The sequence below is a fragment of the Ceratosolen solmsi genome, unplaced genomic scaffold (genome assembly GCF_000503995.2).
Source record: "Ceratosolen solmsi marchali unplaced genomic scaffold, CerSol_1.0 scaffold25, whole genome shotgun sequence".
Classification (NCBI taxonomy): domain Eukaryota; kingdom Metazoa; phylum Arthropoda; class Insecta; order Hymenoptera; family Agaonidae; genus Ceratosolen; species Ceratosolen solmsi.
The window spans coordinates 618,842-642,860 of NW_011948444.1; the positions used below are offsets into that span (position 1 = coordinate 618,842).

Genomic DNA, 24,019 nt, shown 5'->3' on the forward strand with positions numbered 1-24,019 from the left:
CACGTATGTGCGTTCACTCTTTTGACTACGCGGCTTCTTTAGGAAAAGTTTATCCTCTAGCCCGGGCGTTTCCCATTTTAGCCTCTTCCAACTCCTCATTTCGTCCCTTTTCTTCTTCTTCTTCTTCTTTTCTTTCTTAACACGACGCCGAGCTAAGCTTTCTTTCCTATTTATTACCTATCCACTGCTACGGCAATTTATGTTTACAACGATCCAAGATACGCGATCTCGGCATAAAGCTTACACTTCTTATTTTTCTTATTTCCCGAGCAAAATACTCGAATTCTTAAAAGTACTCGAGATTCTTTTATTCGAGACCATGTCATGCGTATATTGGATTTAAGTCTTTACTATTTGACTGTAAAGTTGCTTCGTTATGACTTAGAGAATAAAAATTGTAATAAGAAAATTTTATTTGTAAATATCTTTACGTAATGAGTTAATGCGCAAAGCTAATAAGTTTCCTGGATATCGAGAATTATTATTTACGCGTACAGCTTAAAATCTCAGGCGGTACACTCGGCTTCAATTTTACAAGAGAAAAGTTTTGGGTAAACTTTTCAAAGCTCGACTAAAAATTAAACTTTTGCTTACCATGAATAATATCATACATCCGTAAAAACTAGTTCTTACTCATTCGTACGTCTATTAAAGTCTTGTTTTAAAGACTTTTGTCCGTTAGATCTAAAATTTCATGACTAATCTTTATTAGTTACTTTTTTATTAATAAGTTACGATATTATCAGACTTATTTTATTAATTTTATAAGCTTAATAAAGTGTCGTAAACACACACGTTTACTCACACAACTACGTTGATATTGGTAGAGTAATTACAAGCTTTTTTTTCTATTGTAAATTTTCCATCGCAACGCAACAACTTCAAGCTTAAAATTTTCATCAATTTCGTAGCCTAATTACATCGATGCCAATAATGCCTCAATACTAGGGGATAAAGAGATCAGATTTTTCTTCGACAATATCAAAGAAAAGAGATTTACTCCCTTCGGTTGGATTGACGACATTGAAAAACCATCGTAACCTTTCGGATATATATTTGGTCGCCTTTTTCATTTGTGTTTCTATAGGATGCGCTCACTTTATATTCAACAGCGCAGTCGACCTTTATAATACAACTTTTACGTTACAGAACGCTGAATTTCATTCGGTCTATTGCCAAAACATTAATTCTCCGACTAAGAAAACCATCGGTAAGTTAATCTATTACGTGAAATGTAATTTTGCATTAAATAAAGTATGCACACACACGCGTAGAAAGACATATAATACTTATCCGTAAACAAGATTATATATATATTTAAAATAATGTAAAATGTCTATGGAAAATAATCTAAAAAATTTAAGGAAATAAGCAAATTCTTATATTTTATGCAATTTTTCTTTCAGTTAACTATACAGAGGAATATACGAAAGTTTCTCTTGTAAGCTTCAAACGCATTTGTTATATTTACAAAATTTCTATATAATTTATCTTAGCTTTTACAAGCTTTATGAACATTTAACTTAGAGGTACGAAAATATAAATATATTAGTAAGGATTTAATAAAATATTTGAAAACGAATTAAAAGTATTTTGAACGTCCTTGTTTCAATTAAAATATTTTTCTAAATTTTCGATTGATAATCGACATTCATTTATTGAAATTATACAGCATCATTTTGCCTCAGCATCATTTAGTAATTTATTTTACTAAAGTATAATCATTAATACATGTATTTAATTATTAAAGTATGTAAATTTATTAAATTGCTCATTACAAATCTATGGACAAATTGCAGACTTTAAGATGAAAATTTAAATTAAGATCGATTTATTATGCATGAATTTAAAATAAAAGGTTACATTTTATTCTTGTTTTATAAAGTGATGTGTAGAGTAAGTAAAGTAATTAATTAAGCGAGTTACAAAATATTTTCTCAAAATATATACGATTAGTTTCATCGATCATTCTTCAAATTATTACCAGCAAATCAGCCATCCTAAGATCCCATAAATCTTTCTCGCTCAATGATTTAAAAATAAGAAGGTCGTAAGGTTCGGATGGCAAAAAAATAGCTCTCAATATTCATTTTTAATGGACATCGTCTGTACATACTATAAGGCATTTTATGCGAAAATAGGGATCCAGAGAATTTCATTTTAAAAACTTAATACGCAACACAACGTTTTAACAAGAATTCTGCACATCTTTCGATGAGAAAAAAAAATAAAAAAAAAACTAATTATCCTATTTTCCTATTTATTATCAGTAGTGGCATGTCATGGAAATTCTTTTTTAGAATTTAGAAAATTAATTTTTAGAAAATGTTAGGAAAACGATAGACTAAAATCAAATAAAATATTTCATTTTCTACTTATTCTCCAATAAAACAATGATTAATGTCGTACCGTTCGCGCGGGGGTTTTGATCATCGGTTTTGATGATCGGATCATATACGCTCATTCCATTATCGGTTATTCGTTTATATGTTTCTGTGGTTCGATATTGCGAAAAGACATGCGACACGAGAGAGAAAGTGATATTACGAGCTCTGCACATTTGGTGTTTTATTTTGTATCGAGTGGAGAGTCTAAGTAAAATCGCAAAGCACCGAACGAATGAAAGTAGAAAGAGTGGTGAGAGCGGGGTGAGGGCCGAAAAGGGTTGATGGTGAAGGGTGTACGTAGTGGAAGGGGGCAGGGATAGGGGGAATAGATCTCGAGACGTACACGAGTTAATTATTTGTTCTCGTTGCTGAGCTCGTCTATTGTTGTCTACTCATGCTTTTGACGCGGGAATTACAATTTTTCAGTATCCCGAAAGCCTTGTACTAGCGGCGGAAAAGCCAACGTTTTCTTTACAAATCAAGATATAAAAATGTCGAGTACTTTAATTTTAACATCGAAGAACTAGACTTTTAATATAATCGTAAAAATGTATGTCGATGAAGGTAAATTTATTCCACTATAAATACATAATTTCCATTACTTTCAAACAATTAATTAACATATAAATTTCTCTATTGTCAACTACGATCGAGATATTTACTCATACATGAGCTACTTACGAACAAGTTGAGCTATTTGCAATGTTTATTGATGGGGAATTTTTCAATAAAAGATGATGTAAGTATGCGCTGACAGACATGGTATAATGACACTCACCTGCAATAAATTAGAAACAAGAATTTTTTAATTTATTATATACAATATTATATTAATATTATTATTATTACTAACAATATTTTTTCTTTTTATAATGACGTTCTAGAATTGCATTGTTTTCGAAAATTATTCGTGAAATAGCAATCGATGATTTTATTAAGCGATGTTGTTGGTTCGTAATAAATATCCGGCATGAAAACGGTCTAATGTACTTATTAATCTTAGATCATTAACAATATTTAGATACTTTGTAGATTGGAACATTTGAAACATTTTCTCTTAAAATAAAAAGCTCGTTAAAAATACTATGTCTTACGCACAAACGGGATAAGTTGTAATTTCTCCGTTACACGCAAACTTGGCTAATTTATAGTTTTATATTATGAGAGCGGCTTTCAAAATTTGAATAAACGCTCTCCGTGCAAGGAAAAGGAAATTTACATGAAATAAAAAATGCACTTTGTACTTCATTTACTATTATTGCATTTAAATAACTCAAACGGCCTGTTTGAGAAAAAAGATTTTCCAAAATGGCAATGCAATTGGCGGGCAACGAGCCTTTCAATCGACTTGATTAGAAAAAAGGAAAGGCCTTTCAAACACGGAGAATTCATGTAATTAGCATTACGCGGCGTTTGAAAGTCGTTAGAATTGTTTAAATACCAAATCAACTCGACAGTATACATATTACGGGAAACCTATCATCTCCCGTAAATTTTGTTGCGTTTTACACCCGAAAGGCAGTGCACAGCATCTCGTGCTATCGTCCCCCACTTCTCTTTATAATTTCGTTGCGTTTTACTCCCGAGAGGCAGCGCACAGCATCTCGTGCTATCATCCCCCACTTCTCTTTATAATTTCGTTGCATAAGGCCAGACCATAAGGCTGTTTCGAGAATGACACGAGTAGTCCCCCTTCGGAGCCAGAGTGTCGCTATAACAAAACTCGGTACACGTACTTATGGGACAGGAAGGGAGCCTACGGAGTCACGCGCCTACGGCACTGATTTTCCCAATTTATTCCCAATGGTGGGAGGTGTGTGAAAAGCAAAGTCAGGAGTTATCAGTCAAGAGTCCACATGGTCCTCTTGGTGCCGGTGTTTCCGGCACGCACATCGTGGAAATTGGCCGAGCGACCTTATTCGGAAGTCTCGATCGCTTCGAGGAGGAGGACGATGGCAGGAGACGGGGACCGCCCGCGAGGGAAAACCTTATTCGTTTGGTGATAGAGAGGGGGGGGGGGAGCGGAATATTCAAAGGAGAAGCTCTAGTTGCTAAAAGAACAGGCTGAAAATCCAGTTTCTACGTAAGTTATTCGTTATTGTCCTGATTTCCACTAGCAGGCGATGATTGACTCGACGATTTATCGATCGACATGTAAGATCAATACGGTCTATTAACGTCAACGTTACCGAGAATCCTATAAATGACCGTGATTAACAGCCAAATGAATGCATTGTAGGTGTGCATATCCCCGACCAACGATTTTTTTTCTTTGCTCGCACGCATAAATCACGATAAAAATATCGTCAAATTCATTGTATACAGCAAAGGTTTCTCAATTGTACAAGGGCGTAAGTTTTTTTCTCTTTTCTAGTAAACTTTTATGCAAAAGTCTGATAACAGAAATATTTCCGTCTCCACTTGACTCGTAAAGATCGCTAAAATCGTGTAGTTAGAAAAGCGTGTTTGCAAAATGCTGGGCGAGTAGACGGGCGGGTCCGCATAAAAAGCATAATCCTTAAAAAAGTCTATTTGTTGTGAATTTTAATGGAATGTTTCGAATCGTCCGAATTGTTTCCAATATCAAGCGAAGCTTTGTTAAAAGTAAATCCCTTTCAGAGCTAAAATGCCACGATCCCCAAATATGTATACTTTGGTAATCCAAGCTAGCAAAGTCACCAAAGAGCACCAATTGACCAATCGGACGTTAGAATTGTACGTCGAGGAAAATATGCCTTTTGTCAATTCAAAATGTGAAATAATAAAAAAGACTCGTGGCAATCGCTTAAAAACACTTTCGCGGACATTTCCGTATTAACGGGATTTTCCTTGGGTAATTAAATGGCAGCAGTGGTGGTGACGTTTCATCGTCGAGTATACACGCGTTTATGAGCGCAACGTCAAAACGGTAATCGGTAGTGTGATAACAAGAGCCGATGCTGTTATTCGAAGGCCCGATTAAATCAATGGGAAGAGGATGAGAAGGAGAAGGAGTCGGGCGACGGGGGGAAGAGAGCACCGAGAATATTGCGAGTTTTGTGATCGGCGGCAGGGGGGGGGGAGAGTAATAATATCCTCATTGGCGGCAGGCTTTTTTCATTTTCTTCTCTATTTGATTGACATGATAAATTCTTCGAGCAAGAGAACCCTACCGATAATATCACATTGATTATAAAAGCATTTACACGTGACGTGAGATGATAAACGAAAAAAGCAGACTCTCGTGGTAGGTTTGTAGATTGGAATTTTACGCCAAAATCTGCGCTTGGAAAGTCAATACTTTTTCACTTCCTAAATATTATGAGACGCGCGAGTTTGATGTGAGTGAGAAGCGACAATCAATTGGAAATATTATCAAACGGACTATGTATTTTCTTTTCTTTGTTTTTTTTTTAATTTTTAATTTTTATTTATTTACTATTAATTACGCGGAAGGTATTTCGTCTTTAAGAGTATTCTTTTTTGCTTATCATTGTTTTTTTTTTTGCATGAAAAACTGTTCTTTCGCCTAAAAGCTAAATGTACTGCAATACCAAATGGGGGTGAAATCCTCGTGTTGGTAAAGCTATAAGTTTTTAAAATACAGATTCGCCTTTTCTTCGTACGTAAATTAAATACAACGCTAAAATAAGAAATCTTCTAAGTAAAATATAGCTTTTACAAAAGAGCACTAAATATCATCGAATCATTAAATAATTCATTATATTTCGCATGAAATTTACAGTGGAATACTTTCTAAAGATACTCGAAAGAAGCAATTTCGTTAACACGATTTTCATTTAAGTTAATCTATCAATTTATAGTTGATTTTTCTTTTTGTTTCATTATTTAATAAAAAATATTGAATTGAATAAAAAATAATAATGAATAAATACAAAATCACTAATCGCTTATTTTTTATTGTTTATTAGAATATAATTGAAAAAAATAATGTATTATTATTAATTTATGTGAAGTTAATACTCAAGTGCATTCGTATAATTGGATATGCGATAATTATAAGGTAATAATATTCAGTGATAATATCACCATTTAGAATTTGCGAACGTAAATAATGGCTCGATAGTAGAAAAGAAGCGATTTGAAGTCCTCGAAAGCACGCTTTGTACATTATAAACTGTTAATTAATATGTGATGAATTTACGAAAAAAAAAGAAAATAATAATAAATAAAAAGAAAAGAAGAGGAAGAAAAAAACCCAAATTAAATACTTACCATTATCATGTAAATAATGCCATCGTATAAAATATACCTTTTCACTATTGGGATTATTTTCGTTTCTTTGTGCTATAATACTATTTTCAGTGTAAAAATCTTTAGTTAATCCGACACGAAGCGCAAACGAACAATGTGCATTATATTCACCAATACAGTGAGCGTCAAACGTAATTGAATTAACATAATCAGATTTTGAATTGAGACGAATAATCAAAGGAATCGTTTAATCGTTTTAATCGAGGGGGCTTCCAACATTCATGAAAGACCCGATCGATGGATCATTATATCGATGGAAATTGAAATCCAAGCCTATGATCCATTCAACAATACATGCATAAACTTAACTATAAAAACAATGTACTATATATAGCATACACTATAGCAGTTAATTGATTTTTTTGTTTTTTGTAATTCGATTCTTTATACTACGTATTTATATTTTATGGGTCGTGCAGTATCTCAAAGTATTTGTCCTCGAATTACAGCATAAATTTTGAGACCGACGGTCCTTGACGAGTCATAAAGTTCAACGGTCCGAGAGAAAACATTGGCTGCGCGAAATCACTTCGCGAAGTGATTCTAAAACTGAATATTAGATCCCCGTGAAGGAGGCGCAAATGACTCTTTTGGAAGCTAAATAAAATAAATCCACGCGCACACATTCGCTACCGAATGTACATGTATAATAAGCCAAAGCAAATCGTTATTCAGAGTATAAGAGTCCAAGGCATTACACATACCGACAAAAATTAACGTAATTACCGTCAATGGTAATAAGTACGGCTAAGCTATTTCTCGGGCACACACACACACTCTCTCTCTCTCTCTCTCTCTTTCTCTCTCCCGTTAATCGTTTACTCGTTCCCTTTTCCTTTTTCTACTTTCTTTTATCAATGAGTGTGACGAAGGACCAGCCAAATCGTGGATATTAAAAAGTAGTTTTCTTTTTCGATAATTTAATGGTTTCCTTTAACTCAGTCAATTTCTAATTAAGCAACGCTAAGCTCGTGGATTTGGGTATCCATTTCAACGATGAGAATTTTTTCGCAAAGCTCCACGGTGTGCAATGTGTTAAGCGAAACAAAAATTTCTCCCCCTTTGCCCCCAAGTAGTTTACTATTTTATTAAAAACTATTTAAGAAGACGTTGACTCCGAATTGAGTCAATGCCGTAAGTAAGGTAGACTCATTCCTGAATCATTAATAATTGATCCTTTGGTAACGGTAGTTGAAAAAATTAGTTTCAATATTCATTTCTTTTTTACCTTATCCATTTAGCGTGAAAATAGGACAAAAGGACATTTCCACTGCATAAATAATTGATTTTATATTTGTCTAATAATGGAAAATGAATAGAAAATATTTGTTAATGTAAACGATATTTTTACATTGATTTTTCGTTCAATAAAATAGAACGTAGCGAAAATTTAAATTGAGAATATTCACCGCATTTGTTTAGCCAATACGATCGGCAAAAGTAAATTTATTTTCCATAAATTATGCAAAATATAGGCAAATCAGAACTACAGGCTCGCGTATATTTGATGTTTAATTTTTATCAAGTGAAACGTGTATTTGAATACTATCGACTTTTAAGTTCCATCGACGTGTTATCAGTTATACAAATATTCTGATATTTCAAAAGTAATTCTTATAATTATTTAAATTCTATTTAACAGTTGAGCTTGAAAATTAATGGCGTAAATTTTTATTACTTTTTTTTATCGTTATGTACATATTGCTATTATCAGTTAAACTCATGTGAATAAGGTACAATAAATGTCTTGAGACGATAGGATAATTTAAAGCTTATTATATTTTAACTGTTTATTGAATTATTTTAAATAATTACTCTGTATAATAGAAATGTATTAAATTAGACACTGGAATACGCACTGCCATTAATTATAAAGAAAAAAATGTGAAATAAATCAAGCACATTACGTATAAGGAGATAATGAAGGAGGCAAAAGTAGATCAACCTATTTTAAACTTTTTCGAGATATAATATTTTTATGTACACGTATTTGCTAATCAAGTTCATTACGCAGTTCATTTGTTTAATATGTTGGAGATATTTGTGGCTATGCAATTAAACAATTTTTGCTCACTATTGACTGAGAAAAGTTACAAGTATTGCATTGAGTGGTGAATTGAAATATTATCTTTAGTCGTTTATAAAAAATACAATATATATATATATATATATATATATATATATATATATATATATATATATGGATTTACTCAAGATTACACGTACATATAAACAATAGTTTACGATAAATAAAAATGTACGTAACTTATCGGTCGACGCAATATTTTTCAATACACGATACTTAAAAATTATTCATTCAAATACAACCAAAGTGATTATAATGCTCGTTTACAAGATTGAGACTACGAGATCAAAGCCTTTTTTTATTTTCTCTTTCAACTTTATTCTAATGACGTTGAAGGTTACATATTATCATATAGCCCGTATAAATGATTAACATTCTTTCAAATAACGCCGGACGAGAAATATCTTTTCAGAGCGAAAAATACTTGTTCGAGGAATTTAAGTATAACCGTATTGGGCAATAATCATTTGCATTATCGGCGTAAATCAAACTTGAAAGTTCAAAATTGAGGGAATACGTTTTCCCGCTTCTACCATTTAACGAAGGATCACTTACGAGCGCATAATTTTTCAATTGGAAGCAACAGGCTTTCTCTTGCGTAAGGGCCACCATAAAATTATTTATTATCCTTAATCGATCGACGTTAAAAGTCGAGCAGTCCCTTTTGACTTTCGCGGTGGCATATAATTTTAGTTATCGTCCAAGACTTTGGCATCAAATCGAAGACGTGAAAGGCCAGAAGAGGCGAAGCCTGAGGCCACTTGTGGCCAACATTTACAACGAAACCCACGGAAAACCAGCGATTTGCTCGATATTATGCCACCGCAGCAAACTGTCAACGGCCATCATTCAATGAATATAATTCACGGTTGTCGTTCCCTGTTCCAGAGTGGTCTAGAACTTTTGTTTGTTTGTTTGGTATTTTTTTTCTTTGTTGTTTTTCCTTACGAGAATCTCGAGAGCGAAGCAAAGCTCGACCCGCGAGTGCAAACGATTAATGATAAGTAAAGCTTTCGTTCTGCCTCGACCCTCTCAATTCCTCCTATCCACCATTATCGCACGAGAGTCGTTAATAACCAAGCGCCCTATCTCTGAAATCTTATTATGCCTCTATTTAAACGAAGATATTTCCAAGATGTCGAGACGTCTGCGCTTTCTGTCCTGCTTAGAGAATTTAATCATTTAATTTTAACTCCAAAGGCATTTTCTCGCATGTACCAACACCTCGTGCTTTAATAGTACCAAATTCAAAACTAATGAAAGTAAGTGTACAATTCGGTAAACCTAAGGCATTGTATGGTTAACGAGAGCCCAAGAGTTTACTTTCAAATAATAAGAATATCCTCAAAAGTATTTAACTACGTGTATATTCGAAGGAAAATGGAAATATCAATATTTGTTTAAGGTTACAATGAGTATTGTGTCATTAATGCTAGAAATCTATTATGAAAATCATAATAAAGTCGCTTTCATTTGTATCAATTATTGTAATAATTTTTCCCTCGCATACGCATTATGTTTGTTTACATTTCGAATAGGATAGAAGCAGCAACTCAAACTATATACGTTATGTCATTATACATTATGTTCAAAGGTTTTATTTATTTTTTTGTTTTTACTCAATTTCTGCATTGAATAATGATGTTTTAAACATAATAGTCCAGAGTACGAGGAGATTTAAGTTTTTAAATGTTTAAATTTATAAATATACAATCTAGATTTCACGAACATAGTAGCAGAGGGGCATTTTAAACAAACGCCCAAACGTATAGGGAACTTTGTGCGTGTAATTGAATAGAAACTTGTTGTTAAAACGTTTTGTAATTTAAATCCACATACAAATGATTTGATTGTATTTCGGCTTGGTTAAGAAAGCTTTTAGAACAATGTGTTTGAAGTCACAATTTATAAAGTAAAGGTAAAATATAATTGCTTTCGAAATAAACTCTTTTTTCAACATTGATCGTTTGAATTATATTAAATTATAATTGTATTACGTCTGGTTGGCATTAAAAATCTTTTCAAAATTTTGTGTACGTTAATGTGAAAGGTAATATCGATTTTTTTTTTAATTTTCATTCGCATCCGCTTCAAGCATTAAATTTTTATTGAATTATAACTAACCGTTTCAATGCTAAAAAATTCATTAAATTAGCAAAGCCGACGACGAGTAAAAATCTTATTTTCATTTGCAATATACACGTAAGGGGATGTGTTGTTACTTCCTATTTTCATTAACTCAATATGTACTTTAAGCATACTGTAAGTTGAACAATCGATTTCATTATCAATGCACAAATTAAAATATATTAAATTTTATATTGAATATTTATTTATTTAAATCACACTAGGGATGCTGCGAAATGTCTTTTGCAGTCGCTATGTTTCAATGCGATGATTATTAAAATGAATGACAAAAAGCGATCAATTTGAAAATATTATCAAAAAGTATTATGGCCGATTCTTTAATAGTTGCGAGCTTGGTCACAAAAAGCTCGGGTCCTTTTATATTTTTAAGTGGATCGTTAATAACGGAGGCGAAACAAACGTTTTTTGCGATACGCACAGGGGAATGGTACGCGAAATATTTGCAAAATTGCTATTAAGGGGAATAAAAAGTTTTAGACTTCAGACTATCCCATCGCCTTAATCTCGCCCCTTTTTGCGCACGTAAAAATATCATGCAATATTATTGGGATATTGAACAGGTATGATAGTAGGATAGAGGTAATATACTCGACCAAAAAGAATATAATGTGGGATGTGAACTATCAGGTGGTTACACACTTGCACTCTAGATTATCGGTATCTCCTCAAAGTAGCTATAAAAAAGGTTTCTCTCTCTCTCTCTCTCTCTCTCTCTCTCTCTCTCTCTCTATATATATATATATATATATATATATATATATATGCGAATTCTTGTTCTCGAAGTATATGAAATGGATTCGGTTTATTACAACCTTACTGACGAGTTCAGCTCAATAGGCCAATTCAAGACGAAACAACTTATATACGCTTATCCAATATCCCTTCTTTCCCGATTATCCTTAAGCTTTATATCCAATCGATTTTATGAAGAAACCGTAAATTCAAATAACACAAGAGAGTCTTATTTAAAAAATATATCTTCGTGCAAATTAAATATTTATTGAATATTGATTAATCGATAATATATGATATAAGAAGCTGGAATTAAGAGCTTCAAATGAATGAATTTGTATAAATATAAAACTCTTTGTTAAATTTTTTAAGTACTTTCATGACCCAAGTTAAAAACTACGAGTCTTTTCAATGAAATTAAAATGATAATTGTAATGTAAAGATGAATGATTTGCTCGTGAAAAGATTATATATGTATTTTTAATTATTAACCTTTCAATACTATCGATATCATTTCAATTTTTCACACTTTTTGCAACTCGCTCTTTCCAATTTTAACTTTTTTAGAACTTCGAAAAAGTCTATCATTATATTTCTCTTTGCCGAGTTATATACGATTATTCTGAATTTTGCTTTATTTGTATAAGTTTTGAAAATAGAGAGGCTACTGGACGCGACGTCGTAACGATTCTTACACACACTTCTTACGTACAGTTGGAAAAATTCAACCTTTTTAATGGAAAGTAACCTGTCCTACTGACTCTTCATTATTTCTATAGATAAAGTAATTGTGACTAATTTTGACTAATTGTGATTAATTGTAACATGTTTGTAGTAATTTAATTTGTATTTATTATAAAATTAATAATAAAGTAATGTAGCGTAAAACAATAGATTTATAGTATTTCCAGATATTTATGATCGTGGATTATATAAATGTAATTACTTTGAGTTGAAAGAAAACTGATAAATAGAAGAAAAATAGTTTACCTCTTTCGATAAGCTAAAATAAAATAATATTTATTGCTCATTATAATTAATAATTAATCTATACAGCATATCTCATTTTATTTTAGTTTAGCGTGTAAATACCTAGAGGGAGGTATTATGCAAAACTACTATTTCATTGCATATTACGACCCTACAATATTTACTTTAAACATTTGTTATCCAAAGATATTGCATTTCTAGAACAATATATCTAAAAAGAAAAGAAACAATTAATATTTTTTATTACTTATATAAATCGGCTTATCAAATACTTGAAACATACGAGAGGATAGGAAATATCTATTGTCATTCTATTAGAAAAAGTGGATTCGTTATGAATTTTTTTTCAATGGATATTCAATGGAAAATCAATCCATTGTATTTTTGAATTATAAATACTCCATTTTTCCTTCATTGAAAAAAATATAAAATTACATTGAAATGAAACATTCATATCTTTTGTAGAAACAGTTGTTTATAGATGAAAAATGTTATCCATTATTAAGCATTATGCGTGCGTCCTTCTTGAGTCAATTTTCAATTTATACATTCATAAAGCCATAAGTACGAAATAACCTTGGAAGAAAAAAAATTAGTAAAAATTATTAAAATTGTATTTCTGTAATAGCATTACTATTTGCGCTACTATTTTAATAAAATAGACATTGAGTAAGAAAAGATTTTCGAAATAAAATTATTGAAATATAGTCCTAATAAATTTATTAATTTAATTATTTATTTATACGTAATAGGGGTCAGTTATGGGAAAAAGTCAAATCGGTAGCTAATGTGTGCTAGAAAAGCAATATAATGTGCATAATAACGTAGTCGATGCACTTTATAACTAATAAATTTAAACCTCTGGTCTATGCATATAGGTCGTTTATCGTAAATGTTCACCCTGACTCAAATCGATATTTCAAAATAAGTGTAGAGCTTTGATAAAGTGACGAACAAAAACTATGTTTATAAAGGCCATTACAGATGTTTAATTCTCTTGAGTAAAAGATGAATGAGTTATGTAAAGGAGAGGGGGAGAGGAAATTATGTTACAACAAATATTTACGTATAAATGAAGTTCGTCCGAAAGAAAATTTTTTCTGTAAATGATTAATATTTTATTTCATCGACCAATAATTTTGATAAGCCCTATTAACAAAAAGATTAATTTCAACTATATTTAGATTTATATGTCAAATGAAATTTATTAACGATAAGAAATATTTCTTATGTTACGAAATAAAATACTTATCGAGAAAAGCTTATTTTCTAAAGTATATTATGGCTGAATTTAAGATGAGTCGAGAATTTTTTTCGAACATAATGTAGACGAGTTTTCAAATGTAAAATGTGCCTGAAAAAATTTAAAAAATGAATGAAATATGAAAAGAAATGAAAAATAAAAAAAAGAAAATTTATATATACGCGTAAAAGAAGAATTTGGAATGGAGAGGATTCGTGCCAAACAATGCATCATAAAGGCCACACAGACCATTACAATGTTTTTTTTAATTGCTTTTAAATTTTCTACTTAAAATTATGATTCTTAAATTCGCATAGATCTGTTTACTTTTTCAAAAGCAGTACTGCGCTTTAAAGTACTTTAATGATAAAACAACATATTATCGTACGGTTAATTGGTAAAATACATTCACGACATTGGAAGTATGTTGTTAGTTAAATTTTTTCATTATTAATGAATAATCTAGAAAATTTTCGAGTTGCTTTAATGTCAGTATAATTTTGTGTAATAATTAAGGGACCATGGCTCGTTCGTAATTCAATTTGCGTAACAAGATGCTTCTTTCGGAAATTTAATAATAATTTGTTCCTCTTTACATTTATCTCATACGTAAATTAATGCAGCGTGTTTGTTATTTAAACAAGAATTAGTTATTCGTGTAAGAGGATAAGAGTTGCTCCAATTCTCAGAGATAAGTAATATCCAGATACGAAAATATGAATTTTTATTTACTAATTTTACGACTACTGACATGCAAAATATTGTGCAAAAGAGTGTGCTGAATAAAATGTAATTTTCAATATATTAAGTATCATTAATTTTTCATTATCCAACTAGCTCGAAGCATTATTAATGAAAGCGTTAATCAGAAGAAAAAAAATGTTTCATACATGAGCCTTCTAATGATACGAAAGAAAAAGAAAAGAGGATTTCCCGGAGGATATTATATAACATGTGAAAAATAAAATTCTGCTTTCATGTCATAAAACTTAAATAAACTATAAATAAAATGAATAATCAGTTAAATGAATCATTTATCAAACGGCGAGATAAGAGCAAACAAACGTAAAGCACGCCACTGTCGTCTACAGTTATTTCGGATGATGAGAAAATTTTTATTCTCCCACTTTCGGCGAAAGTAAGAAAACGTGAAAACGAAAAATATCCCGGTGTCATAATCCTCAGAGTGACGGGGAGGGTAGTTGAAGTGACGCCCTTATACTCCTCCCAGAGGATAATATCCGTCGAGCCCTGGGAACGAGGCTTTAGCCATTCCCGTTTTCATGTTCGTCGATTCCTCGTTGTCGGGCACTGAAAATCCCCCCGTCCGCCCTACCCCTCTCATACAGCTCTTCCATTAGATTTATTGCCGTATCCACGTGAAAATAACGATGTTTTTCAATAGGGAAGAACGCCGCGCACATAGGATACTCGACTTTTAATGAAATTCAGCATTATATCAATGAAATATATGAAAAATCTATTTTTACTATTGATAAATAATTAGCCATTGATTTTTAGTTTTTATTATTCTTCATATTGAAATTCCATACGAAGATTTCGCAAGCCTAATTAATATTTCCATTATTATTTTATTCAAATTCAATATAATATTATAAATGCTATAAAGCATTTAATTTACCGAATCACGTGGCAAGCTATTACCATTGTTAAAATTGAAAACAATCAAATTTAAGAATGAATTAGTATAAGAATATTATTGTGATTTATGTATATATATATATATATATTTAATAAATAAACTTTATATTATATTTGCTATTTACATTTTAAAGAAAATAAATTTTTCAGATTGCAAACTCTTGATCGGAAATATGTTGCGGCCATTCATTTAATCAAAACTTTGGCATAATTTTCTTTCATTTCCATCTATAATTTATACTGTTTAAAAATATCTTGATTTTCAAGAATATAAAACAATCCAATGATACAGTATAATAATTTTAATAGAATTATGATTCACCGCTTACTATTTTCAGACAGATTACTAAAACAGCAATAATCATGATCATGAATGTAAAAATAACGATTACGCGGCTCTGAAGCTTTGAAAAATAGCCCTATAAAATAAGAAAGATACGCTTTCTTTTAATTAGCCTCAATCATTGTGTCTCAATCGTTGTGATTATGATAACGAAGATCCAAACAATTGTACATCTTAGCTTTTCAATTTTTCTTATGATTATCATTTGGTATAAAAACACGATTCATTCATATATTAATTTTCGATAAATTATTAAAGTAATAGGAATTAAGACGCAACTGAATTAAAAATTTAAATATAAAATAAAAAGAAAAATTGTCGTGCGGATGCGTAGAAGAAACTATTAATTGAAGTATATGTCTATGAAAATGAAGAATGTCCTTATCGAAGCAGAATTTATTTTTCAGTTTACTCAGCACAAATGATCGGGCAACATAAAACTAGCTTAAAGTTACCAACTAATAAAATTGAAAAATTTGTCAGAATGCTCACGAATAGATTTTGCAAATCTATTAATTATGAAACACGTACCAAGTCTATGTGTAGATATTCATTTTTTTTTATTATTATTACTCGTTATTTAAACGATTCTTTACCTCATTATTATCAAGAAATTTGATTTTTGTTCTTTCTCATCTTTACACTTGTTTATATAAATAAGTTTTTACCGTCAACGAATATTTATAGATTTATGGATTATACAGAGTTCTATTTGAACATAAAAAAAAAACAAAAAAAAGCATGCCGAGCTATAAATATATATAAACATAAAGGAAAATGATTTGTATGCGAAAATTTCAATTCGTTTTCTTTTATGATCACAGTGTTGTTGTTGGTCTTTTATTCTCTCTAGAATCTAGAATCCTAAAAAAATTTTACGCTTCGAATCGTAATTACATTATAGAAAGACAACGAGATCAACTCGATGAGATCCAGATTCTTTTCAAATACCACTTCACAATTCACCAGCAAAACTGGCTCCTTAATTCCAGCGCTACAAATTTTCATGGATAAACTTGATATTCAAATTACGCATTAGCGCCATTCTCTAATAAATAATAAATAAAACGTCGTTCAGCCGAAGTCCATCCGCCTAAGCTCTGCCCTGAAATGATAATAGCGTCGGCATGACAATGATTTACACGAAACTCTCCCGAGGTGGGCGAAAATGCGTGAACCAGAGCCGCGTCTTAAAGCTCGATTCAGCGCCGTTTTCGAAATTTCGACCTCACCGCATTGGGCTAAAGAAGTCCCCTCGAAGACAGTCGAGGAGGAGATAAGGCACAACGAAAGGAGATGCATCCACGAGTATTCATTACCAATGTTGCTGTATCTAAATCTGGTGGGGCACCGAGTGCCTCTGCCACGGCCGCGATAAGATAGAAAATTGTCGCAAGCACCTGGAGAAACGCGCGCAAGCATCTTATTAGGGCCGCCAGGTATATTATGCGCATAATGTTGTATGGTAGACGCTGGCGTTTCTAGTGTACCGGATGCGCATCTTATCGCTAGCCTTTTATTATTTTCATTTCTCCTAATGCGTATGCATGTGCGTGGGTTATGTATGCGTTCCGAGTATTATTAAAACTTGGAATTTCAGTCAATGCTTTAATACGATTTGCTGTTTAATAAGGTGTTATTTTTGTTTGAATATGTTTGCTTTGTTTCCTTGAAACTGCTCGCATTCCCATGATATCAGTAACGGAATTAAACTGCATGGTAAAGAAAAGTAGATTATTCATCGAATTTATTGTCCAGCTTTGTTTCATAATGATATAATTTCAAGGCTCATTTGGTACCCATTTGTCATGAAATTTCGAGAAAGAGCAAAACTATTGGTAGTAACATCTAAGTCATTGTATGAAATAGAAGAAATACAATTAGAGTAGGAAAGTAATAATAGTACCGATTTCCCCTTGGCTAAGCGAGCTAACTTTCAGTTTCACGTAAGAATTATCGCAATATTACGAAGCCTCATTTAACGAAGAGGCCAGTATTCATAAATTTCCGGAATTTTAAAGAAAAACAATTTTATTGCGATCCAATCGGTTTATTTGATCAATCTGATCAATACCAATAAATAAACGCTGTTTAATTATCTCTACAAACAATAAATGCATTTGATATATTTTTCATTCGACATTATAGGAAATATATGAGAGAATAATGTGGGCGCGCGCGCATATTTTAAACGCTTGTAGAGCTAATTTATTGATTTTTTCATTTTTTGATAGAGTGTTAAATGAAGTTTATTCCCTTCCCATAATTCCAGTATTACTCAATATTATTTTTACTCCAATTACGTTTCAAAATAAAGTTTTAATCATATTGAACATTCATTAATAATCGAACCATTGTTTCACTCATCGAAACAATCAATATTGTTGTGAACTTCTATTAACTCAACAGCTACTTACGGTAAAATAAATATAAATCATTTCGTTTTAATAAAGCAAATATTAATTATTAAAGAAAGACGTTCTTGTACGTTCTAGGAAATAATTAATAGATATTCTAAATGATTTGTTTTGACTTTTGATTTTTGATTGTTTCGTTATCATATTAATTTTTTACTTTAATAATATCTCTCTCTGTTTAATATTCAAAAAATTTTATCGATTTTTTTTAAACATAAGAATATATCCCCCCCAAGGAAAACTGCAAATTTACATATATACATATCATTCCACTTTAAAAGCATGCATATTTAAATTTACGATAAAATTGCTGTATTTCACGTAAAGTAAGAAAAATGTTTGAAATTACTAAGATTTAATAGTTACTTTTCCCCTGGCAACTACTGCTAATTTGCCTGAATTCATTAATTTTTTAAAATGAAGAATCACGTTTATTAAAACTTATTTATAAATAAAAAATATGTTATAACGCTAAATGTATTAGCTCTTATTGAACATATTATTATTATTATTATTATTATTATTATTATAGATTCATGCGATACGATATATTATTATAAAAGTCATTAAATTAAAACGAATGTCAAATATAAATAATCTCGATATAAGAAAGTCCGAGAGTAATTTTACTTATTCTCACTTATTATTAAAATTCATTTACAATATTATTTTCTATTAAAAATTTGCTTTTTACAACTAAAAGATACAATTAGTATTTAAAACATTTTAATCATTAAAAATTAACATAGAGTAACATATATTTAATAATTAGTAATACTTGGAATCGTATTTTTATGAGTACTTTGTAACATTATTAATTCAACTCATTTTTGATATCTAATTTGTTACTTGTCCAACCGTAAGCCTTTCTTAAAACGAAAATTATACACGAATTTATTTACATTATTAATAATCTTGATAAATATAATTTTACATGTTGTGTAGCAATTATAAGCGACAAAAAATTATTTAAAATAATGTGATAGACTTACTGACATAATCAGGATGAAAGTAGAGATTGCGTGATCAAACGCGTACTCACCTGCAATAACAGTAAAAAAAAATTTTATTTTTAATTTATTATATTTTTATTTATTTAAATTATTATACTATAAATAATGGGTTTAACAATAACATTATATAAAACTTACGATATACACTTTACAATATTTACTTTTCACTCTACGTACGTCCTTCAACATAAATATAATAAAAAACCAGAAATAAAAATTTTCACGTTTAAGTTCAAAGGACTAACGCACCATGATTTTCTAACATTAAGTATTGCCCATTACAATACCATAATGCACATATACGCTTGAATTTCAAATCCGTAAACAGAGAGAATCTCAAAGCCAAAGAGTTTGCTTTCAAGACAATTTCCTCTGTGTACGACGAGGCTCATAATTTCGAGCGCAATGCATTCAATAAAGGAGCGGACAAAGTATATGTAACCGTGGGAGTAAAGGAGAGAGAAGACATTATTAACCAGTAAATGGAAGCACACTTGTAATAGGGTACATTGGATGCAACGAGCTATCAGAACCTTAAAGTTGGAAAGGACATGCAGTAAGTTACCAGCTGATTACCATTAGTAAGTTGCGCTGTCATTAAACGACAAAGTTGTCTAACTACATTATGATCTGTAATAGATAAGCGACATACCGACATAAATAACTATTTTATTCCTCCAAGCAATGTTGAGATAGTTGATGAGATAGAAGCCATTTACCATTCAACCACACATAATCTAGCAATCGCGTCTTTGTGGATAAATAATTCTAAGGATAGAAAATCAAGCTCCGTGAGCATTTACGTGCATTCTTATCCTCATTTTTTTTAATTCTTTTCCAAAATTTCGTATGAAGTTTTTCAAAATATGTATAGTAATTTAAGTGCGAATCAAAGTAATAATCAGATGGAGATTATTATTAATTTTTAATTTTTCAATTAAAATTTAACTATATTTTTGGTTAAAGTGAAGTGAAGCTTATCTATATTTTTCGGAAAAATATTATTGAAAATATTATCTCTCACGAAGCAAAAATATTGAGGAAACAAGTTTCCAAGTTTTTTTACCTTTCAATCTCAGGTCCGTTGTACCTTCTATCGTGACACTTGAAGAATATCAATTGATATTGACTCGAACCATAATCTTTCCTTCTCTCACCATTTCTCACATACACGCGCGCACAAAAATACTTTTCCTTTTGAAAACAAAGCTCGGATTATATCGAATAGTTCACTTTCTCTTCTGGTTTTATAAGATTTCTAAAAATATTTTCACCAAACATTTTCTTCCCAAGTTTCAAATACAAAGCAAGAAAGAAGGTGATAATCATTAGAAAAATTTGTTGACACCGGGTATAATTTATCAATTATTGTTATAAATTTTGCTCGCATGTTAAATTTCTAATGTAGGGTATATTTAACAAATATTTTCTTCCTCGTCAAATAATTAAATACTATGAGAAATATTATTTTAAATAGGAATTACTGAAAAAATATATTAAAAACCAACTACTTTCATGTACATTATAAAAATATCTTTTTAATCTATAATAAAGCAGGGCATAAATCATTTTATTTTTAATTTTAATATTCAATTTACTTAAATTAATGAATCAATTTATTAATCAGTAATGTATTGAAAGTAATAAGTAATTTCAAATAGTATGAGTGTGTACGTATAAAATATTTAAAATAATGACACCGTGAGCAAACAATGTTAGTTGTCCAAAAAATTTTATACTACTACTACTAAACATTATATATTCTCGACATTAATTAATTCCTTCTCTTATAAAAGTTATAAATTTATTTCCAATTATCCCATAAATGAAGATCGTTCCAAACATTTACAAAAAAATCTTACATACGAAAATTTATATTCATTACACTTACATTCTATACATTATTTTAAGTTATGGGTAAGATAAAAGTAGTTAACAATACAGTTAATAAGTAATAAAGTTATCCTATAAAAATATAAGTAAATAAATTAATGTAAATAAATTAATTTCAGTATGAAACAGAAAATTTGCATCAGAAGCTAAATAAAAGAAATTAAATACCTAATTCGAATACTTCCTATAACATTTATGAGATTATTTTTCGATACATCAATACTTTATAATGTGTTTATTAATTTTCAACCGATAATTCTTCTTCTATCTACGAACAAAATCTTCACTCACAATCGACCGATCAAATTTCGTTGGATCAAATAATACCATGACATTCTGTGATAAATTCTATATTGGTATTTTGGTGACAGTTTCACGAGAAACTAACAATATTATCGCTCTCCTATTCATTACTTGCCATAATTTACCTTTACAATCAATGTCACCTATTATCTATTAGCATTTTATTAGTATTAGCAACAGCTCCTTGACTCTAAAAGCAAAAATGTATTCTTCGGCAATTCCTCGTTTATTGACAAAGCTGTATTAAAAAAAATTTTGATAGTAATTTTTGCAAAATCTTGGGAGACTGGATAGGATAATATTTCTAGATTTGCGTAAGCCTCGACCAGATCAGAGAACTCATTTTTCACGAAAATTATTCTTAATTTTTCCAAAAATTTAATTAAACTTTGTAGCGCATTTTCGTCGATTATTTATTTTGAGAATCAACCTTATGCATCAACTAATATAATACCTATAATTTCACGATTTTCTTTTTTCATTTTTTTTTCTCTTTCCATATAAAGTTTCATATGCAATAGAGATCGTTACGTAAAATATAAAAAAAAAAACATTTTATAAGAATTTATCAAAATTATTCCTTTTTACCATCAGGATTCTCGAATATCAAAAAAATAGCTTACATTTCATATCATAAATATTGAATAATATAAGTAAATTAAATCTTTGAGAAGTATTTTATTTTTTTATGATAAAACGCATCGATGGGTACTTACGTGCTCTCTCACACATAAAACCTAAGAATGTAGAGTTTAATATGTAATTGAATATGCGTAAGAGTATACCATTATGCACTTACACAAGGTAAAAGGAAAAGGGCTGTCATTATGGATGGATGACCAAACGTTTCTTGAAGTAAAATAACATGTTTCTGCCGAAGAAACAATTTATTGTGTACAATATCTTTTCTTTAAATGTAACGGACAATGAATTAAATTGCAATCTGAAATTGCTACTGCAGCGGAAAAATCAATTGCAATCACCCTGGGAAGGTGTTGAGTAAAATTTGATGTTTGCTTATTTTAATTAACCTAAGAAAATGCGAAAAACTTTAGCTGTACTTTTATCAAAATTTTGGAAAGTACTATTTGATTATCGAGCGTAAGATACGTAAATTGAAGATGATAAGTATTATTCCATTTACCGATCGCTTATGCATTTTAATATAATTTATTTCTAAACTACTATTATTACTAAACTAGTATGGATATACGATACGAAATTTTTTAACGATTAATAGCCAGTGCTCATGCTCGTGTAAAGGCTCGTTGTAGTAAACTCGGGATCATACGAATATCGGAAGAATAATATTTTTATGTATGAAAAAGTCTTTAAAAATAAATAATCGTCGTAATTAAACATGCGCTTATTTTTCAATATGATTTTTTTTTATTACTGTGAAAATGAGCCTTGTAATTGCCACGCATTCTAAAAATATTAAAAGAAAAACAAAAAACAAAAAACATAAAATAAAAACCTAAAACTAGCTTTTAAAAATTTAAACGCGAAATATTTTGAAGAAAAAAAGTATCAAAGTATAATTATTTATTCTTACATTACGAATAATTCGTGTTTTTGGGATTGATTTTACGCTTTTCCATTACAATACGACAGAATAATTGCCCGCGACTTGTATAGAGGATTTTCATTGTTGTACTAAGAGTGTAGAAGAAGTGAGTCAAATATTTGACATACGAATGTTATTTCAAAAAAAAAAACGTGCAAGACATTATTGTTTAAATCCTACAATGATTTTTAGGAGTTTCAGCTCTGAAATCAAGTTTTGAGGAAAAACGTTGAATTTGTACAATTAAAGGGCAGTTTGTCCAAAAAAGTGCATTTGAAAAGAAGAACGAGGGTGGTGGTAGTGGTGGAAGAAGAAGGAATAAGAGAGAAGTACAGGAAGTGAGGAACTTTTAATGAAAAGTCCTTTTGAGAAAGGCTCCATCATCAATTTCCTTCCTCCCTGCCGGTAGGTGCACATCTGTGGAAATAGCCATGGCACGCGTACGAATGGACGAGGACAAGCAGCGCGAAAGCGGAGCCATATAAATAGAGCTAGAAAAATGTGAGGTATCGTGCCGAGTTGAGGGCGTACGGTACATTTGTCAAGCTAGCGCGCAGAGAGTCGCGACACGGAGAAAGCCGAAAGGAAACCGAACCGGAATAGGGCGGAGGGAAGAAAGCGCGGCCGTCACGCCCCTGCGCACCACGAGATCGGTTCATTCCTCTTGCCTATGTTGGGTGTGAGGCCAGAAGTCGAGGACGTGTCGCACGGACATGTCGGAAGCCCGGAATATAGGCACCTCGGACTTGTACGAAACTCGACTGATGGGTGGGGCGGGGGTGTAGGGACCAGATGGGTCATACATAGGTTAACGACGACTACGTTGGCCGTTGAGCGAATGGATCGCTATAGTCGCTCGCGGAAATGCGTGCATTAGCGATTGCAAGGAGGCAGAGCTCGTTATACACGCGCCTAGGACTCTTTTATTCTTATTTCCGAGGTCGGCGCCGTTTTTATTTCCGTATTTGCATAGGTATGCGG

The 24,019-nt window shown here is 31.1% G+C and overlaps 1 protein-coding gene across 1 annotated transcript in view; it reads right to left on the reverse strand.

Moving 5' to 3' along the window:
- LOC105366013 (dystroglycan) overlaps positions 1-24,019 on the reverse strand; it is a 165,468-nt gene that overhangs the window by 43,161 nt on the left and 98,288 nt on the right. The window lies entirely within an intron of this gene.